The sequence below is a fragment of the Dendrobates tinctorius genome, unplaced genomic scaffold (genome assembly GCF_039654945.1).
Source record: "Dendrobates tinctorius isolate UK_male_01 unplaced genomic scaffold, ASM3965494v1 ptg000102l, whole genome shotgun sequence".
Lineage (NCBI taxonomy): Eukaryota > Metazoa > Chordata > Amphibia > Anura > Dendrobatidae > Dendrobates > Dendrobates tinctorius.
In genome coordinates, this window is record NW_027361770.1 from 15188524 (window position 1) to 15216025 (window position 27502).

General features: G+C 51.3%; 1 protein-coding gene across 2 annotated transcripts in view; it reads left to right on the top strand.

Moving 5' to 3' along the window:
* LOC141099734 (band 4.1-like protein 4B) overlaps positions 1–27502 on the top strand; it is a 129048-nt gene that overhangs the window by 99643 nt on the left and 1903 nt on the right. The gene's annotated exons all lie outside the window — the stretch shown is intronic.

Consider the following 27502-nt stretch of genomic DNA (forward strand, 5'->3'; position numbering starts at 1 on the left):
CAATGGGGATCCTCAGAAGTGTGGGCACATCCTGTTAGGCATGTAGGCATGTTAACTACTGGCATGGCTGTGATTGGCTGCTGAAATGATGTCATGATGCACTATAAAAACCGCTGCAGCCGCCATTTCTGGTCACTCTGCTGTGAATTCAGTTAGGGACAGGCTGCTGTTGAAGACTGTGAGGGATAGTTAGAAATAGCGATCATCAAACATATCTATTGCTCTACCCAGGCTACATAATCCACCACTGTAGCATTTTTGTATCCCAGCAGCGCTGTTTTAATAGCTGTTTGCAAGGGCTGTGTGAGTGCAGACCCACGCTGTGTAGTGTGTCCTGCAGGCACGTCTGCTTGTAGGCCGCCCAGCGTGTGTCTCTGCCTCATACACATTTTTCTTTTATTGCTGCTTTTTTTTTCTCCTCTATAGTGTGCTTCCATACGTATCCATATACGTTGGTTGCAAACACTAAAGGAGTGGACAGCAGAGCCTTTCAGCAGCCTTTCAGTGCTATAGCCCATTTCTCTGCACTGTTTTTGGCTGTCTGATAGGTCTCTCTGTGTGTGAGTGCAGCTCACGTTGCAGTGTGTTCTACAGCCACCGCTAGCTATAGTCCGCTCAGCGTGCGTCACTGCCTCATACATAGTCCTTTTTTTGCAGCTAATTTAGCCAGATTTTTTGCTCCTATATTAGTGTGCTTCCATCCGCATCCATTGTCATTGGTTGGTTGCAAACACTATATAGGATTAGATAGAGGAGCCTTTTTGCTGGCTTGTGCCCTTCAGGGCCAGCCAGACTAGTATCACCATATTTTTTGGAGCCTCATCAATTGCATTGTAGGTTAGCTTCCTGCATTGTAATCGCTCCAAAAAGTTTGTGATACTATAGCTTTCAAACTTTGGTCACATCCTTTTCTCCCCCCCCAAAAAAAAAGGAAATAAAGTTCACCAAACACTCCACTTTACAGTTGTGTAGGCCACATTAGATCATATTAAAGTGTAGTACACACACTCTTAGCCAAATTAGTGTTTCTTATACTGGTTAGCAGGTGTTCAGGAATAAGAACACTAAGCCACCCCTTTTTTACTTTTCTGCCTATCTTTATCAGTCTACCAAGATGAAGAAGGCAGGGAGTAAGGCACGTGGTCGTGGCCGTGGAGTTTCAGCAGGGAGAGGACGGGGGGATTCAGCAGGGAGAGGACGTGGGGATTCAGCAGGGAGAGGACGTGGGGATTCAGCAGGGAGAGGACGTGGGGATTCGGTGTCTGCTGCGGCCACCAGTGACCCGGCATCCCCGACTTTTACCAGGCAACAGTCCTTCATGCGCAGCTTTGTAGGACCTCGCCGTACCCCACTGCTGCGTGACGAACAAATTGAAGCCGTTGTCGGATGGATGGCAGCTAACGCATCCACTTCAATGACTTCCGCATCCTCCTAAGGCCAGAGCACTGAAGAACAACCATCTGTCTCTTCACCACCTGCCAAATTGCCCAGGCAGTCTGAGAGCCCTGGACAGGAGCCATCTCAATCTTTACTTCTGTTCTCAGAATCTGTTGGCTTGGAAAGAGGTGGCCAGCCAAGCAGCATTCTAGAGCGTGAAGAAGAGGGAGTATGCAGTGATGCGTAACTGCTTTGTCCCTCTGAATCTGAAGAGGCGGGTGGGCCAGTGCCTATTGTCAGCACACCTCAGTGCTCATCTGATGATGATGAGACTCAGTTGCCAATTTCTGGTGCGTACGGTGCTGGCGAGACAACCCAGGACCAGCCGGTGCTTGAAGAGGGGAGTGGAGATGATGAGGTCCTTGACCCATCATGGCATCAGCCACAGGAAGGTGGTGGGAGCAGCTCTGAGGAAGAGATTCCCCGAACGGCCAAAAGAGGAGGGAGAGGGCGGGGGCAGACTTGGTTGCCTGTAGCCTCCACTTTGGCACTCGTGAGGAGCAATCCTCTTCCAAAACACAAAACGGGCGCTCCCAGGACTTGCAGTGCGTGGTCTTTTTTTGACACAGTTGCAGATGACATTTGCTTTGTCAAATGCAAGCTGTGTCATCAGAAAGTGAAACAAGGGAAAAATGTGAGCAACCTCAATACCACAAATATGTGGAAACATGTGCGTACCAAGCACGAGGTGGAGTTACACAGACACACTGAAGATGTAGGCCAACCTTCAGCAGCACCTACCACTTCTTCAGCTCGTGTTGGGGCCTCTTCCTCCAGCTCACACACAGCTGGTTCAGCTTCCTCACTGGAACGCCATGGAAGAACCACTGCCACTGTTGTCCAGAGACCCAGTGAAATTCCACCCACTGAACCACGTTCGCAGTCATCAGCACACTCCCAGGCCACTCACCAGCAATCGGTAGCACAGGCATGGGAGAAAAAGCGGCCATACTCGGCAAACCATCCCCGAGCACTGGCTCTGAATGCCGGCATTGCCAAACTACTGGCCCTTGAGATGCTGTCATTCAGGCTGGTGGAGACTGACACCTTCCGGAACTTGATGTCATTGGCAGTTCCACAATACAATGTGCCCAGCCGCTTTTATTTCAGCAGGCAAGCCGTCCCTGCCCTGCAAAAGCATGTGGAGGGAAAAATTAAAAATGCGCTACTAAACGCCGTCAGTAGCAAGGTCCACCTGACCACCGATGCGAGGACCAGTAGCCATGGACAGGGACGATACCTTTCCCTCACTGCCCATTGGGTCAATGTTGTGGAGCCGGGTACAGATCTGGAGAGTGGCTCTGTACGTATTCTGCCAACTCCAAGGATTGCAGGAATGCAGTCTGTACATATTGAGTCCTCCTCCTACTCTAGTTCCTCGGAATCAGCACTGCGTGAGCCTGTTAGGCCAGATATGAGCACAGGTGTGGCCAAACGTCAACAGGCCATCCTTAAATTAATTTATTTGGGGAATCGGAGCCACACAGCACAGGAGCTCTGGAATGCCATCAAGCAGGAGAGCGATGTGTGGTTTGTGCCAGCGAATCTCCAGCCAGGTTTGGTAGTGAGTGACAATGGCCGAAATCTAGTGGCAGCTCTGAGCCTAGGCAACCTCGCTCACATACCATGTCTGGCACACGTGCTCAATTTGGTCGTGCAGAGCTTTCTGAGGGACTATCCGGATCTTGATGCACTGCTGCACAAGGTTCGCCTACAATGTGCTCACTTGCGGCGTTGCAGCATGGCAAGATCGCGCATTGCATCTCTGCAACGCCGATTCCGCCTGCCAGAACATCGCATCATATGTGACCTCCCCACCAGGTGGAATTCAACGTTACATATGTTGGAGCGGTTGTGTGAGCAGCAGGCAGCAGTAATGGAGTACCAGCTGCATCAGGCGCAAACAAGTCGCACTGTGCGCCGGACACACTTCACCACCACTGAGTGGGCCACTATGAGGGACATCTGCCAAGTTTTGCGTGCCTTCGATGACTCCACGCGGATGGCCAGTGCAGATGATGCACTAATCAGCATGATTGTCCCCCTCATCTGTCTGCTTCAAAAAACCTTACAAGCACTAAGTGAGGAGGTTTTTGAAGAGGTCGAGGATGAGGAGTCAGAAATGCCATCTGCTTCTGGCAAGTCTGCGCAACGTGCTTCCACACAAAGGCCCAGGCAGGGGACACTTAGTGAGGAGGATGACGAGGAGTCAATGGAGGAGGAGGAATACATCTCTCCAGAGGAGGGAGGTACACAAGGCTCTAGTAGTCAGTGTGTACAGCGAGGGTGGGGTGATGCTGAGCAGGCAGAGATGCTGCCTCAAGCTGGGGACAGCGTTTCCGGTCCAGTTGGCAGTCTGCAGCACATGGTTGATTTCATGCTGCAGTGCTTGTTAAATGACCGCCGCATCGCCAACATTCTCCACATGGCTGATTATTGGGTGTACACCCTCCTAGATCCTCGCTACCGGGACAACTTACAAAGCCTCATACCACAGTTGAACCGGGAGCGAAAAATGCGGAAGTACCAAGAAACACTTGTGCAGGCCATAACGTTCTCCATTCCCCCCGCAAGTGTTGCTGGTAGTGCTTTTCAAAGCAGCCATGTGGGTAGAGGCAGTGGAGGAAGCTCTGCACAAAGAGGTAGCAGAGGCAGTGCCGCAGGACAAGGCAAGGCCAGTATGGCCCAAATGTGGAAAAGTTTTGTGGGACCTCCACAAACGGCTACACCATCACAGACGGCTCCAGTCAGCAGGAGGCAACGTTTCCGTCAGATGGTGACAGACTACTTGTCTTGCCCTGTTAGTGTACTCCCAGACAGCTCTTCCCCGTTCAAGTATTGGGTCTCTAAGCTGGATACATGGCCAGAGCTTAGCCAGTATGCATTGGAGGTGCTGGCTTGCCCTGCTGCCAGTGTATTATCGGAACGTGTCTTTAGTGCTGCAGGTGGTGTTGTAACAGACCGTCGCACGCGACTATCGGCCGATAATGTTGACCGGCTTACTTTTCTGAAAATGAACAAGGCCTGGATCTCACCTGAATTTGCCAGTCCTCTTCCAGAATAAATAATTGGCTGGCAACAGGATCCAGGTCTCCTGTTGTGTTCATGTTTCTATGACCTGAACTTTATTTCCTGGGCTACAGCAATGCCAGTTGTTGCTCAGAAGTGCTGTCCGCACAGACAAAACACTCGCTCATGTGTAAGTGGGGTTCGGTAACGTCAGCTGATCCCCTGCTGTGTGTACGGCAAACTCTACTGCTGCCTACAACTTCTGACTACCTCTGATTTAATATGTTCTCTGATTTGCCCTCTGTCTCCACTCTGTTTTGAGTATTTCCTCCGGCCTACAACACCGCCTGTTTCTGCTCTCAAGTGCCGTCTGCACAATCCACACTTGTTCCTGTGTTACCTGGGTCCTGTAATATCTGCTCATCTCCAGAGGTGAGCACGGCAATATCTCCTGCTTTGCCTACATTCCCACTACTTGTAGTGGAAATGTGGACAGAGCAGGAGACATTGCTGTGCTCACCTCTAGGGAGAAGCTGCTGTTACAGAACCCCAGTAACACAGGAACAAGTGTGGGTTGTGCAGACGGCATTTCAGAGCAGCAACTGGCGTGGTTGGAAGCCAGAGGAAATACTCGATACAGAGTGAAGACAGAGGCCTAATTGGAGTACGTTGACAGTTAGTAGTAGTCTAGAAACAATTGCAAACTGCCACCAAGTAGGCCTCGGCCTACTACCTGATTTTCCCTGGGCTCCGACACCACCAGTTGTTGCTCAGAAGTGCTGTCCGCACAGACAAAACACACGCTCATGTGTAAGTGGGGTTCGGTAACGTCAGCTGATCCCTGCTGTGTGTATGGCAAAGTATCCTGCTCCCTCCACAGTCAAACAACCTCAGATTTACACCTGGCTTCAAGTAGGCCTCGGCCTACTACCTGATTTTCCCTGGGCTCCGACACCGCCAGTTGTTGCTCAGAAGTGCTGTCCGCACAGACAAAACACTCGCTCATGTGTAAGTGGGGTTCGGTAACGTCAGCTGATCCCCTGCTGTGTGTATGGCAAAGTGTCCTGCTCCCTCCACAGTCAAACAACCTCAGATTTACACCTGGCTTCAAGTAGGCCTCGGCCTACTACCTGATTTTCCCTGGGCTCCGACACCGCCAGTTGTTGCTCAGAAGTGCTGTCCGCACAGACAAAACACTCGCTCATGTGTAAGTGGGGTTCGGTAATGTCAGCTGATCCCCTGCTGTGTGTACGGCAAACTCTCCTGCTGCCTACAACTTCTGACTACCTCTGATTTAATATGTTCTCTGATTTGCCCTCTGTCTCCACTCTGTTTTGAGTATTTCCTCCGGCCTACAACACCGCCTGTTTCTGCTCTTAAGTGCCGTCTGCACAATCCACACTTGTTCCTGTGTTACCTGGGTCCTGTAATATCTGCTCATCTCCAGAGGTGAGCACGGCAATGTCTCCTGCTTTGTCTGCATTCCCACTACTTGTAGTGGAAATGTGGACAGAGCAGGAGACATTGCCGTGCTCACCTCTAGGAAGAAGCTGCTGTTACAGAACCCCAGTAACACAGGAACAAGTGTGGGTTGTGCAGACGGCATTTCAGAGCAGCATCTGGCGTGGTTGGAAGCCAGAGGAAATACTCAAAACAGAGTGAAGACAGAGGCCTAATTGGAGTATGTTGACAGTTAGTAGTAGTCTAGAAACAATTGCAAACTGCCACCAAGTAGGCCTCGGCCTACTACCTGATTTTCCCTGGGCTCCAACACCGCCAGTTGGTGCTCAGAAGTGCTGTCCGCACAGACAAAACACTCGCTCATGTGTAAGTGGGGTTTGGTAATGTCAGCTGATCCCCAGCTGTGTGGAGGGCAAAGTGCTGCTGCCTCCAAATTGTAACTACTTCAGATTTAAACATTCTCTGATTTGGCCTCTGTCTCCACTCTGTCTCTAGTATTTCCCCTGACCTCCAGCACCGCCAGTTCCTGCTCACAGTTGCCGTCCGCGCATTCCACATGTGTTCCTGTGTTACTGGGGTTCTGTAATGTCAGCAGATCCCCCAATGTGTGTCCGCCACTGTCTCCTGCGCTGTCCACCTTCCCACTGCAAGCGGTGGGAATGTGGACAGAGCAGGAGACAGTGGCAGACACACATCAGGGGCTCTGCTGACATTACAGAACCTCAGTAACCCAGGAACACGTGTGGATTGGGTAGACGGCTGCTGTACGCATAAACTGGCGGTGTTGGTGGTCACGTGAAATCCTGGAAACAGAGTGGAGACAGATGCCTAATTGGAGCACTTTGACAGTCTGTTGTAGCCTACAAACAATCTAAAACTGCCACCAAGTAGGCCTCGGCCTGCACCCTGATTGTCCCTGGGTTCCAACAACGCTAGTTGGTGCTCGGAAGTGCTGTCCACACAGAAAAACACACTTGTTCATGTGAAAGTGGGGGTCAGTAACGTCAGCTGATCCCCTGCTGTGTGGAGGGCAAAGTGTCCTGCTCCCTCCAAAGTCAAAATACCTCAGCTTTACACCTGGCTCCTAGTAGGCCTCAGCCTGCACCCTGATTGTCCCTGGGTTCCAACAACGCTAGTTGGTGCTTGGAAGTGCTGTCCACACAGAAAAACACTCTTGTTCATGTGAAAGTGGGGGTCAGTAACGTCAGCTGATCCCCTGCTGTGTGGAGGGCAAAGTGTCCTGCTCCCTCCAAAGTCAAAATACCTCAGATTTACACCTGGCTCCTAGTAGGCCTCGGCCTGCACCCTGATTGTCCCTGGGCTCCAACAAGGCCAGTTGGTGCTCGAAAGTGCTGTCCACACAGAAAAAAACACTCGTTCATGTGAAAGTGGGGGTCCGTAACGTCAGCTGATCCCCTGCTGTGTGGAGGGCAAAGTGCTGCTGCCTCCAAATTGTAACTACTTCAGATTTAAACATTCTCTGATTTGGCCTCTGTCTCCACTCTGTCTCTAGTATTTCCCCTGACCTCCATCACCGCCAGTTCCTGCTCACAGTTGCCATCCACGCATTCCACACTTGTTCCTGTGTTCCTGGTGTTCTGTTACGTGAGCTGATCCCCCAATGTGTGTCCGCCACTGTCTCCTGCGCTGTCCACCTTCCCACTGCAAGTGGTGGGAATGTGGACAGAGCAGGAGACATTGGCAGACACACATCAGGGGATCTGCTGACATTACAGAACCCCAGTAACACAGGAACACGTGTGGATTGGGCAGACGGCTGCTGTACGCATAAACTGGCGGTGTTGGTGGTCACGTGAAATCCTGGAAACAGAGTGGAGACAGATGCCTAATAGGAGCACGTTGACAGTCTGTTGTAACCTACAAACAATCTAAAACTGCCATCAAGTAGGCCTCGGCCTGCACCCTGATTGTCCCTGTGCTCCAACAACGCTAGTTGGTGCTTGGAAGTGCTGTCCACACAGAAAAACACACTCGTTCATGTGAAAGTGGGGTTCGGTAACGTCAGCTGATCCACTGCTGTGTGGAGGGCAAACTGCTGCTGCTTCCAAATTCAAAATACCTCAGCTTTACACCTGGCTCCTAGTAGGCCTCGGCCTGCACCCTGATTGTCCCTGGGCTCCAACAACGCTAGTTGGTGCTCGGAAGTGCTGTCCACACAGAAAAACACACTCGTTCATGTGAAAGTGGGGTTCGGTAACGTCAGCTGATCCCCTGCTGTGTGGAGGGCAAACTGCTGCTGCCTCCAAATTCAAAATACCTCAGCTTAACATCTGGCTCCTAGTAGGCCTCGGCCTGCACCATGATTGTCCCTGGGCTCCAACAACGCCAGTTGGTGCTCGGAAGTGCTGTCCACACAGAAAAAAACACTCGTTCATGGTAAAGTGGGGGTCCGTAACGTCAGCTGATCCCCTGCTGTGTGGAGGGCAAAGTGTCCTGCTCCCTCCAAAGTCAAAATACCTCAGCTTTACACCTGGCTCCTAGTAGGCCTCGGCCTGCACCCTGATTGTCCCTGGGCTCCAACAACGCTAGTTGGTGCTCGGAAGTGCTGTCCACACAGAAAAACACACTCGTTCATGTGAAAGTGGGGTTCGGTAACGTCAGCTGATCCCCTGCTGTGTGGAGGGCAAACTGCTGCTGCCTCCAAATTCAAAATACCTCAGCTTTACACCTGGCTCCTAGTAGGCCTCGGCCTGCACCCTGATTGTCCCTGGGCTCCAACAACGCTAGTTGGTGCTCGGAAGTGCTGTCCACACAGAAAAACACACTCGTTCATGTGAAAGTGGGGTTCGGTAACGTCAGCTGATCCCCTGCTGTGTGGAGGGCAAACTGCTGCTGCCTCCAAATTCAAAATACCTCAGCTTTACACCTGGCTCCTAGTAGGCCTCGGCCTGCACCCTGATTGTCCCTGGGCTCCAACAACGCCAGTTGGTGCTCGGAAGTGCTGTCCACACAGAAAAAAACACTCGTTCATGGTAAAGTGGGGGTCCGTAACGTCAGCTGATCCCCTGCTGTGTGGAGGGCAAAGTGTCCTGCTCCCTCCAAAGTCAAAATACCTCAGCTTTACACCTGGCTCCTAATAGGCCTCGGCCTGCACCCTGATTGTCCCTGGGCTCCAACAACGCTAGTTGGTGCTCGGAAGTGCTGTCCACACAGAAAAACACACTCGTTCATGTGAAAGTGGGGTTCGGTAACGTCAGCTGATCCCCTGCTGTGTGGAGGGCAAACTGCTGCTGCCTCCAAATTCAAAATACCTCAGCTTCACACCTGGCTCCTAGTAGGCCTCGGCCTGCACCCTGATTGTCCCTGGGCTCCAACAATGCTAGTTGGTGCTCGGAAGTGCTGTCCACACAGAAAAACACACTTGTTCATGTGAAAGTGGGGGTCAGTAACGTCAGCTGATTCCCTGCTGTGTGGAGGGCAAACTGCTGCTTCCTCCAAATTCAAACAACGTCTTATCTTAAACTGCCTCCAAGTAGGCCTCAGCCTACAAAATGACTATCCCTGGGCTCCAACATCGTCAGTTGTTGCTCGGAAGTGCTGTCCACACAGAAAAACACACTTGTTCATGTGAAAGTGGGGGTCAGTAACGTCAGCTGATCCCCTGCTGTGTGGAGGGCAAACTGCTGCTTCCTCCAAATTCAAACAACGTCTTATCTTAAACTGCCTCCAAGTAGGCCTCAGCCTACAAAATGACTATCCCTGGGCTTCAACATCGTCAGTTGTTGCTCGGAAGTGCTGTCCACACAGAAAAACACACTTGTTCATGTGAAAGTGGGGGTCAGTAACGTCAGCTGATCCCCTGCTGTGTGGAGGGCAAACGGCTGCTGCCTCCAAATTGTAACTATTTCAGATTTAAACATTCTCTGATTTGGCCTCTGTCTCTAGTATTTCCCCTGACCTCCAGCACCGCCAGTTCCTGCTCACAATTGCCGTCCGCGCATTCCACACGTGTTCCTGTGTTACTGGGGTTCTGTAATGTCAGCAGATCCCCCAATGTGTGTCCGCCTCTGTCTCCTGCGCTGTCCACCTTCCCACTGCAAGCGGGGGGAATGTGGACAGAGCAGGAGACAGTGGCAGACACACATCAGGGGATCTGCTGACATTACAGAACCCCAGTAACACAGGAACACGTGTGGATTGGACAGACGGCTGCTGTACGCCTAAACTGGCGGTGTTGGTGGTCACGTGAAATCCTGGAAACAGAGTGGAGACAGATGCCTAATAGGAGCACGTTGACAGTCTGTTGTAGCCTACAAACAATCTAAAACTGCCACCAAGTAGGCCTCGGCCGGCACCCTGATTGTCCCTGGGCTCCAACAACGCCAGTTGGTGATCGGCAGTGTCTTTGGCACGGGTACTCCCTGTTGCCCAGCCTGGTTCCAGCACGCCAGCTGTTTCCGGGTAGTGTCAAGGTCACTATGCCACCAATCCATTGTCCTGTCGTCTTGCGGCCGGGTTAGCCGACTCTACGGTGCCTGCAGTTTAGGTGACTCCTATGTGGGCTGCGGGAACTGGCACTGAAGGCTGGATCCGTAGTGCCAATGGGACATGGACCCCCTGTAGGACTGTGGGTTTTGGTAACTGCGGCCGGCTTGCGGCCTGGCTACTTTGCTTTGAATGGGTACCTTCTGCTACCCACCCGGGTTCCAGCACTGTCTGCTGGTTCTCGCCAGAGCCTTTGGCCTAGGTGCCTCCATCTCGGTATCCGAAGTCCAGCACCGTCAGCTGGTCCTTGGTAGTGCTTTCTAGCACAGGTACCTCCTGCCTAGTAACCGTGGTCCAGCACCGTCAGCTGTTCCTCGGTAGTGCCATTGGCTCTTGTAGCTTTTGCTACCCATCTGGGTTCCAGCACCGTCAGCTGGTTCTCGGCAGTGTCTTTGGCACGGGTACTCCCTGTTGCCCAGCCTGTTTTCAGCACGCCTGCTGTTTCCGGGTAGTGTCAAGGTCACTATGCCACCAATCCGTTGTCCTGTCGTCTTGCGGCCGGGTTAGCCGACTCTACGGTGCCTGCAGTTTAGGTGACTCCTATGTGGGCTGCGGGAACTGGCACTGAAGGCTGGATCCGTAGTGCCAATGGGACATGGACCCCCTGTAGGAGTGTGGGTTTCGGTAACTGCGGCCGGCTTACGGCCTGGCTACTTTGCTTTGAATGGGTACCTTCTGCTACCCACCCGGGTTCCAGCACTGTCTGCTGGTTCTCGCCAGAGCCTTTGGCCTAGGTGCCTCCATCTCGGTATCCGAAGTCCAGCACCATCAGCTGGTCCTTGGTAATGCTTTCTAGCACAGATACCTCCTGCCTAGTAACCGTGGTCCAGCACCGTCAGCTGTTCCTCGGTAGTGCCATTGGCTCTTGTAGCTTTTGCTACCCATCTGGGTTCCAGCACCGTCAGCTGGTTCTCGGCAGTGTCTTTGGCACGGGTACTCCCTGTTGCCCAACCTGTTTTCAGCACGCCTGCTGTTTCCGGGTAGTGTCAAGGTCACTATGCCACCAATCCGTTGTCCTGTCGTCTTGCGGCCGGGTTAGCCGACTCTACGGTGCCTGCAGTTTAGGTGACTCCTATGTGGGCTGCGGGAACTGGCACCGAAGGCTGGATCCGTAGTGCCAATGGGGCATGGACCCCCTGTAGGAGTGTGGGTTTCGGTAACTGCGGCCGGCTTGCGGCCTGGCTACTTTGCTTTGAATGGGTACCTTCTGCTACCCACCCGGGTTCCAGCACTGTCTGCTGGTTCTCGCCAGAGCCTTTGGCCTAGGTGCCTCCATCTCGGTATCTGAGGTCCAGCACCGTCAGCTGGTCCTTGGTAGTGCTTTTTAGCACAGTCACCTTCTGCTTAGTAACCGTGGTCTAGCACCGTCAGTTGGTCCTCGGTAGTGCCATTGGCTCTTGTTCCTTCTGCTACCCATCCGGGTGCCAGCACTGTCTGCTGGTTCTCGCCACAGCCTTTGGCCTAGGTGCCTCCATCTCGGTATCTGAGGTCCAGCACCGTCAGCTGGTCCTTGGTAGTGCTTTTTAGCACAGGTACCTTCTGCTTAGTAACCGTGGTCCAGCACCGTCAGTTGGTCCTCGGTAGTGCCATTGGCTCTTGTTCCTTCTGCTACCCATCCGGGTGCCAGCACTGTCTGCTGGTTCTCGCCAGTTTCTCAGCCTTCTTGTACCTTCTGCTACATTTCCAAGATCAAGCTTTTTGAAATTGTCTTTGGTAATCCTTATTGATCTCCATGACGACGACCCTGATGACGATGACCCTGAAGACCACACCAAAGAAGACCAGAAATATGACCTTAAATAATAAGACCAAGAGGACAAAGCACATGAAGACAACCACCAAGATACAGAACAAAAGACAGAAGAACAAGAAGAAGAAGCAAAAGCAGAAGAACAGAAAGCAGAAGAACATTAAGCATAAGACTAAAAATCAGCATAGAAGAAATCAAAATTATAAGCAGATGAAGACTAAGCAGTAAATGGGGGTGAGTCCGTTCCTTCTCGTGGTGCCCCTGGAAAATGCCTGCTGCTGCAGGCCAAACTGAACGCGGACAAATTCTGTTGTAAATCTTTAGTGACAGGCAGGACGTAAGGTGTAATCTTATAACTTTTATAGATAAGTACTACAGGAATGCCTGTCACCATAAGAAAATGAAGACAAAGAAGAATAGGAAGAAGATGAAGAAATAGCATATTAAAATTAATAATAGCTGAATAAGAAGAATATGAAGAATGGAAAAAAAAATTAATGGGAAGAAGATGAAGAAGAAGAAGATGAATAAGGTGAAGAAAAAGTTGATGAAAAAAATGCTACTGCTGCGGATCATGAAGGAGAAAGTGTGGGAGAAGAAGAAAAGAAGGTGAAGAGCATGGAAGTTGTGAAACATACCGTACATATCTGACAAAATATAAAAAAGGTTAACATAGTCAATATCTTTTTAACTCCGAACGTCTTGAAAAAAAAAATTGGAATTAATGCTATGCCATGTGATTTGAATAAACCACTATGCCTTTAATGTCTCCTCCACCTCCCACAATACATTCTACATGATTCTTATTTGTTTTCAATTATGCAGAATTAGCCAACAAGGAAATAAAGGGCTTTTTTAAATTCCGATACCGGAAGTCCCATTGACTTGAATGGGACTTCCGGTATCGGAATCGGCGATACCCGATATTTTTTTCGTATCGGGCGATACCATCCGATACGATATTTTTGGGTATCGAACAGTATCGCTCAACACTAAAAATGTTACATAAAGTAGTTTGTAGGCAAATACATAGAGGCAAATTATTTAATGCTACGTTTGCGAGGCACTATTCATGCCATTAAAAAGGATCTTTTACCAACTTTTCATTTTGAAATGGCCATAGTATGTAATAGTATCTGCACAGCAGAATACATTTTTTATTTATTATAGTGGTTTGAAAAAACCACTATATTGTAATCCGAACGCTGCTAACTTATTCTTCTTCTTCTTCTTCTTATTATTATTATTAAGTTGATTTCCGCAATTAATGCGGCCAGAACCGCTACACGCACAGACGCCGTTGAGGTGTCGTTTCGAAGCCAGCGTCCATGAGAGGTGTGCTAAGTATTTTTCGTGTCGATCGGATTTGTAGTTTTTGCGCAATTTGCGTTTGAATTTTTTTTTTCCCGTCACTGGAATGCACTGTCTCCAATGCTTTTCAATGGGTAATGGCAAAACGTGCCCTGAGGCGATTGAAATGGCAGTTGAGCTCATTGATATGCGCAGGCAGACCCAGTTACTATGCCAACGCCTACGAACGTCACATGACATCCCAAGGACAGAGCTTGTGCCACATAATATCAGCTCTTAAAGTGAAACCCACAGCACAAATGCAAATCTAGCTTCATCACATGACACATGCCCCTGAGATAGAATGTGCGACAAAGTGGATTTCATAGAATCATAGAATCATAGAATCATAGAATCGTAGAGTTGGAAGGGACCTCCTGGGCCATCTGGTCCAACCCCCTGCTCAAAGCAGGATTCGCTAAATCATCCCAGTCAGATGTCTGTCCAGCCTCTGTTTGAAGACTTCCATTGAAGGAGAACTCACCACTTCTCGTGGCAGCCTGTTCCACTCATTGATCACTCTAACTGTCAAAAAGTTTTTTCTAATATCTAATCTGTGTCTCCTCCCATTCAGTTTCATCCCATTGCTTCTAGTCTTTCCTTGTGCAAATGAGAATAAAGTTGATCCTTCTACAATGTGACAGCCCTATAGATATTTGTAGACAGCTATTAAGTCTCCTCTCAGTCTTCTCTTTTGCAAACTAAACATTCCCAAATCCTGCAACCTTTCCTCATAAGACAGGGTTTGCAGACCGGTCACCATTCTGGTCGCTCTTTTCTGAACTTGCTCCAGTTTGTTGATGTCTTTTTTAAAATGTGGTGCCCAAAACTGGACACAATATTCCAGATGAGGTCTGACCAAAGAGGAGTAGAGGGAAATAATGACTTCACGTGATCTAGACTGTATGCTTCTGTTAATACATCCTAGAATTGCATTTGCCTTTTTTGCTGCTGCATCACACTGTTGACTCATATTCAGTCTGTGATCTATTAGTATACCCAAGTCTTTTTCACATGTGCTGTCACTTAGCCCTATTCCTCCCATTCTATATATGCTTTTTCCATTTTTATTGCCCAGATGTAGTACTTTGCATTTCTCCCTGTTAAAAACCATTCTGTTAGTTGCTGCCCACTTCTCCAGTTTATTTAAATCTTTTTGAATCCTCTCTCTCTCTTCTCTAGTATTAGCTATCCCTCCTAGCTTTGTGTCATCAGCAAATTTAATCAGTTTACCCTCAATTCCTTCATCTAAATCGTTGATAAAGATGTTGAACAATACAGGGCCCAGGACAGAGCCCTGTGGTACCCCACTTGAGACATTCTTCCAACTGGATGTGCAGCCATTTACGACCACTCTTTGGGTCCGATCACTAAGCCAGTTATGAATCCACCTAACAGTTGCCTTGTCCATTCCATACTTAATCATTTTTTCAATAAGGATTGTATGAGAGACTTTGTCAAATGCTTTGCTGAAGTCAAGATATACTATATCTACAGCATTTCCTTGATCCACCCAATCAGTGATACCGTCATAGAAGGAAATTAAGTTAGTCTGACATGACTTATTAGTTACAAACCCATGCTGACTCTGTTTAATCACTTCATTCTTATCCAGGTATTGACATACATGTTGTTTAATAATTTGTTCAAAGATCTTTCCTGGTATAGAAGTCAGACTCACCGGCCTATAGTTACCTGGGTCCACCTTCTTCCCCTTTTTGAAGATAGGAACAACATTTGCTCTTCTCCAGTCTTCTGGCACTTCTCCTGTTCTCCAAGAATTTTCAAAGATTATAGAGAGGGGTTCAAAAATTTCTTCTGCTATCTCCTTCAGTACTCTGGGGTGTAATTCATCTGGACCTGGAGACTTGAATTCATTTAGGCTAGCTAAGTGTTTCCTCACTATCTTTCTGTTTATAGATATCCTGGATTCTTCTATTCCCTTAATAGGACAGTGAATAACAGTTGATGTTACATTTCCTTTCTGAGAGAAAACAGATGCAAAATAGGAATTTAAAAGTTCAGCCTTCTCAACATCCTGTCTTACCAATTCATCATTTTCATCCTGTAAAAATCCTATAGCATCTTTGACTTTTCTTTTACTTTTGACATATCCCCAAAATCCTTTATTATTGCTTTTGACATCTCTTGCAAGCCTCAATTCATTTTCAGCTTTAGATAATCTGATTTGTGCCCTGCAGGTTCTGCAGACAGCATTATATTCTTCTTTAGATATGCCTCCCTCTTTCCATTTTATAAACATTTTTTTCTTCCTTTTTAGCATGTGCTTAAGTTCTGTGTTCATCCATCCTGGTTTCCTTAAATGCTTCCTATTCTTCCCTCTTTTCGGAATTGTTAACAACTGTGCTTTGAGAATTTCATTTTTCAAGATTTCCCATCCTTCCTGGACATTTTTATCTTTAAGGATATCCAGCCATTGGATCCCTCCAATTCTCTTTCTGAATCCCTTAAAATCTGCCTTTCTGAAATCTAACCTTGACGTCTGAGTCTTCACAGGTCTTCCGCCTCTAGTTATCCAAAATTCTAAAATAGCATGGTCGCTACCTCCTAGGGTCCCAGCCACTTTTACCTCCTCAACCATTTCCTCCCTGTTTATAAGGATTAGATCCAAGGTAGCAGTTCCCCTTGTTTTCTCCCTTACCTTTTGGAAGATAAAGTTGTCAGCAAGAGAGGATAAGAATTTCCTTGACCTGTTAGTTTTGCCTGAGAGAGATTCCCAACAAATGTCTGGATAGTTGAAATCTCCCATGACAACTATGTCATATTTTTTGGAGAACTTGGCCATTTGATGCATAAAGAGTTCATCCATAGCTTCAGCTTGCACAGGCGGCCTGTAGTAAATGCCTACAATGGTGTCCTTTCCATTGTTCTGTCCTTGTATTCTTACCCAAACAGTTTCCACAGAACTCCCAGTCTCTGAAGCTTCAATCTCTGTGCAGATATACGCGTTTCTAACATACAATGCGACACCCCCTCCTCGTTTATCAAGTCTGTTTCTTGCAAATAAGTTGTATCCTTCTAGTCTTGTATTCCAATCATGTGTATTGTCCCACCAAGTTTCAGTGATTCCAATGACATCATATTTCTTTTCCTGTGTTAGTAGTTCCAATTCTCCTTGTTTGTTGCCCATGCTTTGTGCATTAGTATAGAAACATTTTAGTTTGTGATTGGTTTCTCTTTCTCCAATATTTTTATTAATTAGATTCTTTCGTCTTTGTTCTTCCTTTCCACTTCTAATAGCAGAGTTCTCAATAGCATTTGTCAGGTGTATGGCTTTTTCTGGTCTTTTGCTTCCCTTCCCATGTTGTTCTAGTTTAAAGCTCTCCTTACAAGTGTAGCAAGGCGACTTCCAAATACATGCTTACCAGTCTTCGTAAGGTGCACCCCATCTCTAGCAAGTAGTCCATCGTATAAGTAGTTCACTCCGTGATCCAGAAATCCAAATCGTTGCTGACGGCACCATCGACGTAGCCAGTTGTTCACCTGCAGAATCTTATTCCACCTCCTTGTTCCATGGCCATCCACTGGGAGGATGGAAGAGAAGACCACCTGCGCTCCCAGTTCTTTCACTTTCTTGCCTAAGTCTTCAAAGTCTCTGCAGATGGTTTCCAGGTCGTTTCTTGCAGTGTCATTTGTCCCCACATGTAGTAGCAGGAATGGGTAGTCATCTGTAGGTCTGAAGAGTCCTGATATCCTGTCAGACACATCTTTAATTTTTGCACCTGGAAGACAACACATTTCTCTTGAAGTTATATCCGGTCTGCAGATAGCGGCCTCAGTTCCTCTCAACAGGGAATCCCCCATGACCACCACTCTCCGTTTCTTCTTCACAACATTTTTCTTTCTCCATCCAGGAGGACTCTGAAGGCGTACAAGGTTACTGCTTGTTGGCAAAGTCTTATCCTGATGTATTTCTTCATTGTTTTCCTGCGTGAGAGCCTGGTACTGGTTTCTGAGCAGTATGGGTGCTGACTGCCTCCTGATCCTCCTGCTTCTCTGGGTCACATGTCTCCATTCCTCTGTTTCTTCAGGTGCACTTCGAATTTCTTCTCTTTCTGTAACATGAAGAGATAATTCTGCTCTGTCCAAGAACACTTCACCTTCCTTAATGATCTTCAACGTAGCTAACCTCTCTTCGAGATTTTGCAACTTTTCCTCCAACAGGGACACAAGCTTGCATTTGTGGCATGTGAAGTTTGGCTTTTCCACTGGTAAGTCTGTGAACATGTAGCAAGAAATGCAGCTCACCAAATGGCTCCTGGCCTCTTCCATCTTGAGATTTCTTAAAAACGATGAAAGATGAGCCCAAATTCGCGCGCCGATAGGCACACGGTTTTTCCGATTTCCTCTTTTCAGCTGCAACGGCCAAAACCCAGTGATCGTTGAGCTCGCAGAGACTCTTCACTTATCCCAGAAGGCACTGGGAATATGCAAATGATCTCCTCAAGACTCTTCCCCTGATTTAGAAGCCCAGTGAGCCACCCTGGCTCTTAAAGGGCCGACGTGCCACAGTGATTCTTAAAGGGCCAGCGCACCGAAATGAGTCTTAAAGGGCCGGCGCGCCAAATCGAAAGCTGAGCGACCCCGGCCTCCAAATCGTAGGCTGAACCACCCCGGCCTCCAAATCGTAGGCTGAACCACCCCGGCCTCCAAATCGGAGGCTGAGCCACCCTGGCCTCCAAATCGAACCCAGTGTGGCCCGCTCAAAAAATCAGACCCAGAGTAGCACAGCCCACCAAATCGGATCCTGAGGGGCCCCGCCCACCAAATCAGACTCCGAGTGGCCCCGTCCACCAAATCGGACCCTGAAGGGCCCCGTCCACCAAATCGGACCCTGAGGAGCCCCGCCCACCAAATCAGACCCTGAGAAGCCCCGCCCACCAAATCGGACCCAGAGTGACCCCGCCCACCAAATCGGACCCTGAAGGGCCCCGCCCATCAAATTGGACCCAAAGTGGCCCCGCCCACCAAATCGGACCCTGAGGGGCCCCGCCCACCAAATCGGACCCCTTGGAGCCCCGCCCACCATATCGGACCCAGATTGACCCCGCCCACTAAATCGGACCATGAAGGGCCCCTCCCACCAAATCGGACCCAGAGGGGCCCCTCCCACCAAATCGGACCCAGAGGGGCCCCGCCCACCAAATCGGACCCAGAGGGGCCCCGCCCACCAAATCGGACCCAGAGGGGCCCCGCCCACCAAATCGGACGATGAGGGGCACCGCCCACTAAATCGGACCCAGAGTGGCCCCGCCCACCAAAATGGACCCAGGGGGCTCCACCCACAAAATCAGACCCTAAGGGGCCCCACCCACAAAATCGGATCCTGAGTGGGCCCGGCCACAAAATCAGACCCTGAGGGGCCCCAACCACAAAATCGGACCCTGAGAGACCCCGGCCACAAAATCGAACCTAGAGGGGTCCCAGTCACAAAATAGGACCCTGAGGGGCCCCACCCACAAAATCAGACCCTGAGGGGCCCCACCCACAAAATCAGACCCTGAGGGGCCCCACCCACAAAATCGGACCCTGAGGGGCCCCAGCCACAAAATCGGACCCTGATGGGCCCCACCCATAAATCCAGACCCTGAGGGGCCCCAGCCACAAAATCGGACTCTGAGAGACCCCGGACACAAAATCGGACCCTGAGGGGCCCAACCACAAAATCAGACCCTGAGGGGCCCCAACCACAAAATCAGACCCTGAGGGGCCCCACCCACAAAGTCAGACCCTGAGGGGGCCCACCCACAAAATCGGACCCTGAGGGGCCCCACCCACCAAATTAGACCCTGAGGGGCCCCACCCTCAAAATCGGTCCGAGGGGCCCCACCCTCAAAATCGGACCCTGAGGGGCCCCGGCCACAAAATCGGACCCTGAGGGGCCCCGGCCACAAAATCGGACCCTGAGGGGCCCCGGCCACAAAATCGGACCCTGAGGGGCCCCACCCGCAAAATCGGACCCTAAGGGGCCCCGGCCACAAAATCGGACCCTGAGGGGCCCCACCCGCAAAATTGGACCCTGAGGGGCCCCACCCACAAAATCAGACCCTGAGGGGCCCCACCCGCAAAATCGGACCCTGAGGGGCCCCGGCCCCAAAAATCGGACCCTGAGGGGCCCCAACCACAAAATCGGACCCTGAGAGGCACCGGCTACAAAATCGGACCCTGAGGGGCCTCAGTCACAAAATCAGACCCTAAGGGGCCCCGGCCACAAAATCAGACCCTGAGGGGCCCCACCCACAAAATCAGACCCTGAGGGACCCCAGCCACAAAATCAGACCCTGAGGGGCCCCAGCCACAAAATCGGACCCTGAGGGGCCCCACCCACAAAATTGGACCCTGAGGGGCCCCGGCCACAAAATTGGACCCTGAGGGGCCCCACCCTCAAAATCGGTCCCTGAGGGGCCCCGGCCACAAAATCGGACCCTGAGGGGCCCCGGCCACAAAATCGGACCCTGAGGGGCTCCACCCGCAAAATCGGACCCTGAGGGGCTCCACCCGCAAAATCGGACCCTGAGGGGCCCCGGCCCCAAAAATCGGACCCTGAGGGGCCCCAACCACAAAATCGGACCCTGAGGGGCACCGGCTACAAAATCGGACCCTGAGGGGCCCAACCCACAAAATCAGACTCAGTGTCTCCGCCCACCAAATTGGACCCTAAAGGGCCCCGTCCGCCAAATCGGACCCAAAGTGGCCCCGCCCACCAAATGGTACCCTGAGGGGCCCCGCCCACCAAATTGGACCCTGAGGGGCCCCGCTCGCCAAATCGGACCCTGAGGGGCCCCGCTCGCCAAATCGGACCCTGAGGGGCCCCGCTCGCCAAATCGGACCCTGAGGGGCCCCGGCCACAAAATCGGACCCTGAGGGGCCCCACCCACAAAATTGGACCCGAGGGGCCCCGGCCACAAGATTGGACCCGAGGGGCCCCAACCACCAAATCAGACCCTGAGGGGCCCCGGCCACAAAATCGGACCCTTAGGGGCCCCACCCACCAAATCAGCCCCTGAGGGGACCCGGCCACCAAATCAGACCCTGAGGGGCCCCACCCACCAAATCTGACCCTGAGGCCAAAGTGGCCCCTGAGAGGCACCCACAGTTAAAACGGATCCTGAGTTGAAAGTCTTGCAGGTGCAGCAGGCAAGTCTCTCTTAAAGGGGCAGCCTGGGCAGCATTTCAAACCACTATCTGTACTTCCTTCAGGAAATACACATCTAGTATTAATGTTGTAATCCGACCGCTGCTTACTTATTCTTATTATTCAGTTGATTTCCGCAATTAATGCGGCCCGAACCGCTACACACACAGACTCCGTTGAGGTGTCGTTTCGAAGCCAGCGTCCACGAGAGGTGTGCTAAGTATTTTTCGTGTCGATTGGATTTGTAGTTTTTGCGCAATTTGCATTAGAAAATGTTTTTTCCCGTCATTTGAATGTATTGTCTCAATGCTTTTCAATGGGGAAATTTTTCCTTAGAGAAAATATGCCCTGAGGTGATTCAAATGGCAGTTTAGCTCAATGATATGCGCAGGCAGACCCAGTTACTATGCCAACGAACTTCACATGACACCCTCAGGACACGGTTTCTGGCGATAATATCAGCTCTTAAAGCGAAACTCACAGCACAAATGCAAATCTAGCTTCACCACATGACGCGTGCCCCTGAGAGAGAATGTACGCCAAAGTGAATTTAGAAGCCCAGTGCGCCAAACTAGCTCTTAAACAGCCGACATGCTTAAGTGAATCTTAAAGGGCCGGCGCACCAAAATGAGCCTTAAAGGGCCGGCGCGCCAAATCGAATGCTGAGTGACCCCTGCTCCAAATAGGAGGCTAATCGACCCTGGCCTTCAAATCGGAGGCTGAGCCACCCAGGCCAACAATTCGGCCCCGAAGTGGCCCCGCCCACCAAATCGAACCCAAAGAGGCCCCGCCCACCAAATCGAACCCTGAGGGGCCCCTCCCACCAAATCAGACTCAGAGTGGTCCCGCCTACCATATTGTACCATGAAGGGCCCCGCCCACCAAATTGGACCCAAAGTGGCCCCGCCCACCAAATCAGACCCTGAGGGGTCCCACCCACCAAATCTGACCCTGAAGAGCCCCACTCACCAAATCGGATCCTGAGGGGACCCGCCCACCAAATCGGACTCTTGAGAGGCCCCGTCTACCAAATAGGAACCAGAGGAGCCCCGCCCACAAAATTGGACCCTGTGGGGCCCCACTCACCAAATCGAATCCTGAGGGGCCACGCCCACCAAATCGGACCCAGAGGGGTCCCACCCACCAAACCAGACCCTGAGGGGCCGTGCCCACCAAACCAGACCCTGAGGGGCCTCGCCCACCAAATCGGACCCAGAGTGGCCCCACCCACCAATTCAAGCCCTGAGGAGCCCAGTCCACTGAATCGGATCCTGAGGGGCCCCACCCACCAAATCAGACCCTGAGGGGCCCCACAGGCCAAAGTGGCCCCTGAGAGGCACCCACAGGTAAAACGGATACTGAGTTGAAAGTCTTGCAGGGGCAGCAGGCAAGTCTCTCTTAAAGTGGCAGCCCGGGCATCATTTCAAACCACTATCTGTACTTCCTTCAGGAAATACACATCTAGTATTATTATTACTATTCAGTTGATTTCCGCAATTAATGCGGCCCGAACCGCTACACGCACAGACTCCGTTGAGGCCTCGTTTCGAAGCCAGCGTCCACGAGTGGTGTGCTAAGTATTTTTCGTGTCGATCGGATTTGGAGTTTTTGCGAAATTTGCGTTTGAAAAACCATTTTCCTCAATGCATTTCAATGGGAAAATGTTGCCATAGGGAAAACATGGGGCTGTCGGGTAAGGTGGCAGTTAAGCTCATTGATATGCGCAGGCTCACCCAGTTACTATGCCAACGCCTACGAACGTCACATGACCTCTCCAGGACAGAGTTTCTGACAGATAATTTCAGCTCTTAAAGCGAAACTCACAGCATAAATGCAAATCTAGCTTCATCACATGACGCATGCCCCTGAGAGAGAATGTGCGCCAAAGTGGATTTAGAAGCCCAGTGCGCCAAACTGGCTTTTAAAAGACTGACGCGCCAAATTGATTCTTAAAGGGCCGGCGCACCGGAATGAGTCTTAAAGGGCCGGCGCGCCAAATCGAAAGCTGAGTGACCCCAGGCTCCAAATCGGAGGCTGAGCCACCTTGCCCTCCAAATCGGACCCTGAGGGGCCCCGCCCACCAAATCGGACCCTGAGGGACCCCACCCACAAAATCAGACCCTGAGGGGCCCCAACCAATATTCGGACCCTGAGGAGCCCCACCCACCAAATCGTACCCTAAGGGGCCCCAGCCACCAAATCGGACCTTGAGGGGCCCCGACCACAAAATCGGACCCTGAGGGGCCCCGGCCACAATATCGGACCCTGAGGGGCCCCAGCCACAATATCGGACCCTGAGGGGCCCCAGCCACAATATCGGACCTTGAGGGGCCCCGGCCACAATATCGGACCCTGAGGGGCCCCGGCCACCAAATCGGACCTTGAGGGGCCCCACCCACCAAATCAGCCCCTGAGAGGCCCCGGCCACCAAATCGGACCTTGAGGGGCCCCACCCACCAAATCGGACCCTGAGGTGCCCCGGCCACAAAATCGGACCCTGAGGGACCCCAACCACCAAATCGGACCCTGAGGGCCCCACCCACCAATCAGCCCCTGAGGGTCCCCGGCCACCAAATCGGACCCTGAGGTGCCCCACCCACAAAATCGGACCCTGAGGCCAAAGTGGCCCCTGAGAGGCACCCACAGTTAAAACGGATCCTGAGTTGAAAGTCTTGCAGGGGCAGCAGGCAAGTCTCTCTTAAAGGGGCAGCCCAGGCACCATTTCAAACCACTATCTGTACTTCCTTCAGGAAATACACATCTAGTATTACAATTATAATGCGCCAATCACAAGTTATTCAGTTGATTTCCGCAATTAATGCGGCCCGAACCGCTACACGCACAGACTCCGTTGAGGTGTCGTTTCGAAGCCAGCGTCCAAGAGAGATGTGCTAAGTATTTTTCGTGTCGATCGGATTTGTAGTTTCTATGCAATTTGCGTTTGAAAATTTTTTTTCCCGTCATTGGAATGCACTGTCTCAATGCTTTTCAATGGGAAACTTAAAACGTGCCCTGAGGCGATTGAAATGGCAGTAAAGCTCATTGATATGCGCAGGCACACCCAGTTACTATGCCAACGCCTACGAACGTCACATGACGCCCCCAGGACAGAGCTTCTGCCACATAATATCAGCTCTTAAAGCGAAACCCACAGCATAAATGCAAATCTACCTTCATCAAATGACGCATGTCCCTGAGAGAGAATGTGCGCCAAAGTGCGCCCCTGCCCACCAAATCGGACCCTGAGGGGCCCCGCCCACCAAAACGGACTCTGAGGGGCCCTGCTCACCAAATTGAACTCTGAGGGGCCCCGCTCACCAAATCGGACCCTGAGGGGCCCCGCCCACCAAATCGGACCCTGAGGGGCCCCTCCCACCAAATCGAACCCTGAGGGGCCCCGCCCACCAAATCGGACCCTGAGGGGCCCCGCCCACCATATCAGACCCTGAGGGGCCCCGTTCCACCAAATCAGACCCTGAGGGGCCTCGCCCACTAAATCAGACCCTGAGGGGCCCCGCCCACCAAATCGACCCCTGAGGGGCCCCGCCCACCAAATTGGACCCTGAGGGATCCCGCCCACCAAATCAGACCCTGAGGGGCCCCGCCCACCATATCAGACCCTGAGGGGCACCGCCCACCAAATCAGACCCTGAGGGGCAACGCCCACTAAATCGGATCAAGAGTGTCCCTGCCCACCAAATCGGACCCAGAGTGGCCCCGCCCACCAAATCAGACCCAGGTGGCCCCACCCACCAAATTGGACCCTGAGGGGCCCCGGCCACCAAATTAGACCCTGAGGGGCCCCGGCCACCAAATTAGACCCTGAGGGGCCCAATCCACAAAATCGGACCCTGAGGGGCCCCGGCCACCAAATCAGACCCTGAGGCGCCTCGACCCCAAAATCGGACCCTGAGGGCCCACGGCCACCAAATCGGACCCTGAGAGTCCCCACCCACCACATCAGACCCTGAGAGGGCCCACCCACCAAATCGGACCGTGAGGGGCCCCACCCACAAAATCGGACCCTGAGGGGCCCCGGCCACAAAATCGGACTCTGAGGGGCCCCACCCACAAAATTGGACCCTGAGGGGTTCCGGCCACAAAAATCGGACCCTGAGGGGCCCCGGCCACAAAATCGGACCCTGAGGGGCCCCAACCACCAAATCGGACCCTGAGGGGCCCCAGCCACAAAATCGCCCACCCACCAAATCAGGCCCTGTGGGGCCCCGGCCACCAAATCGGACCCTGAGGGGCCCCGGCCACCAAATCGGACCCTGAGGGGCCCCGGCCACAAAATCGGACCCTGAGGGGCCCCTCCCACAAAATCAGGCCCTGAGGGGCCCCACCCACAAATAAGAACCTGAGGCCAAAGTGGCCCCTGAGAGGCACCCACAGTTAAAATGGATCCTGAGTTGCAGGGGCAGCAGGCAAGTCTCTCTTAAAGGGGCAGCCCAGGCTCCATTTCAAACCACTATCTGTACTTCCTTCAGGAAATACACATCTAGTTTATTTTGATTTCACTTCTCTATTGTGGAGACATTAGCAATCAAAGTATTTGGCCTCTAGTGAGTTAATTTTTGCTATGTCCATGTAGGTATTATCAGTTATGTTCTATTGGAGGCATGTACTTCTCCTGATATGACGTTGACCAATCACAAACAGACAGAAACATTCAAAGGCAAGAAGAACATGCCCACAATAGCTTAGAGCAGATTTCATAGTGTGTGAGATGATATAGCCCTGATTTATTGGTTAGAATTCCTGAATGAGTCATTGTGGGAAGTAGGGCAATGCAGCTGAGTTTAGTTGTGTAACATTACAAACCTTTCTATTAGCTCTCCACCTCTCATAGCATGGTCAACTCTGCTGTGCTGCTCTTCTCCTCACACTGTCTTTCCAGAGCTGAGAGCTTAAAGTGTCAGGATCACACTTTTCTCTGTTGTTCTCAATCTTTACTCGTGCTGCAGTAAGAGAAGAGCAGGGTGCCTTTATATTTTACTTATGAGTAATCCAGCGCAGGCTGGTTACTCCTGTATAAGACATAATTACAGCCCTGATCTAGTTACAGAGCCAGTAAAAGTTGCCTGAGCACAACAGCCATAATTGTATTACTGACATATCTCTGAAAAGGCAGTGTACAGCACGACTCAAGGCAGAGGCGTATCCAGGGGGGGCAGCTGGGGCAGTTGCCCCGGGCGCAGCCAGCAGGGGGGCGCAGTCGGGCTGCCTAATGCAGCGGTCCGCAGTGTCTCCCCGGTCGCTGCGTTCTGCCGCTCCCAGTCCTGTGAGCCGGCGGTTCTCTGTGTCTGACAGCCAGCGCAGAGAAGGAGGCCGCGCCAGCTCCCAGGCAGCAATTGTACGGGCGTCTATACAGACAACAGTACAATTGAAGCTCTGACCGCCGGGTCAGAGCGACGTCAGCAGAGTGATCAGGTCATGTGATCACACTGCTGACATCACTGCCCGGCACCCAGAGCAAACGCTGGTGGTAAGTGTGCTCCTCTGTGGAGCTGAAGAACCACCAAAGATGGGAGATGGGGAGGTGTTAATGAGTGGGGATGGGGGTTAATGAGTGGAGATGGGGGTTAATGTGGGGGAAGGGGGTTAATGTTGGGATGAGGCTTAATGAGTGGGGGGTTAATGAGTGGAGATGGGTTTAATGTGTGGGGGGTTAATGAGTGGGGGGTTAATGAGTGGAGATGCGGTTAATGAGTGGGGGGGGTTAATGAGTGGGGGTTTAATGTGGAGATGGGGTTTAATGTGGGGATGGGGGTTAATGCGGGGAAGGGAGTTAATGTGGGGATGGGGGTTAATGAGTGGGGGGGTTAATGAGTGGAGAAGGGGTTAATGTGTGGGGGGTTAATGAGTGGGGGTTTAATGTGGGGATGGGGGTTAATGAGTGGGGGATTAATGAGTGGAGATGGGGGTTAATGAGTGGGGTGTTAATGAGTGGGGATGGGGTTAATGAGTGGTGGGGTTTAATGTGGGGATGGGGGTTAATGAGTGAGGGGGTTAATGAGTGGAGATGGGGGTTAATGAGTGGAGATGGGGGTTAATGAGATGGGGGTTAATGAGTGGGGATGGGGGTTAATGTGTGGGGGGTTAATGAGTGGAGATGGGGGTTAATGTGTGGGGGGATTTGGAGTGGGGGGTACATAATGAGTGGGGGGTACATAATGTGTGAGGGGATTTGGGAGTAGGGACGGGGGTTATTGAGTGGGGATGGGGATATTTAATGTGTGGGGGGATTTGGAGTGGGGATGGGGGATTTAATGTGTGTGGGTGGATTTGGAGTGGGGATGGGGGGTCTTAATGTGTGCGGATTGGGGATGGGGGGATTTGGAGTGGGGATGGGATTTAATGTGTGTGGGGAGATTTGAGGACACAAAATGAAGAGTATGTATGTATGAGGGCATGTATGAGGAAACAGTATGGGGGATGGGTGCAGACAGTATGGGGTGCGAACGGGTAAATGTATGTGTACACAGTATGAGTAGCGATGGAAAAATGTATGTGGACACAGTATGAGGAGCGATGGAAAAATGTATGTGGACACAGTATGAGGAGTGAGGGTGATGGGATGTGTGCAGACAGTGTGGGGAGTCAGGTATGTGTGAGCAGACAGTATTGAGAGTGAGGGGTAAAGATATGAGGAGACAGTATGGTGAACAGGGGGGGATGTTAGAGGAGACAGTATGAGGAGGGAGGGGAATAGTGTGAGGAGACAGTATATTGCAGATATTTTTGACCATGGTAGCTTGTTTATGCCACACTGACTGCTCACAGAAGCTCAAGCAATAAGTAGCCTGGGATTGTTGAAAAATGGCTCCTGG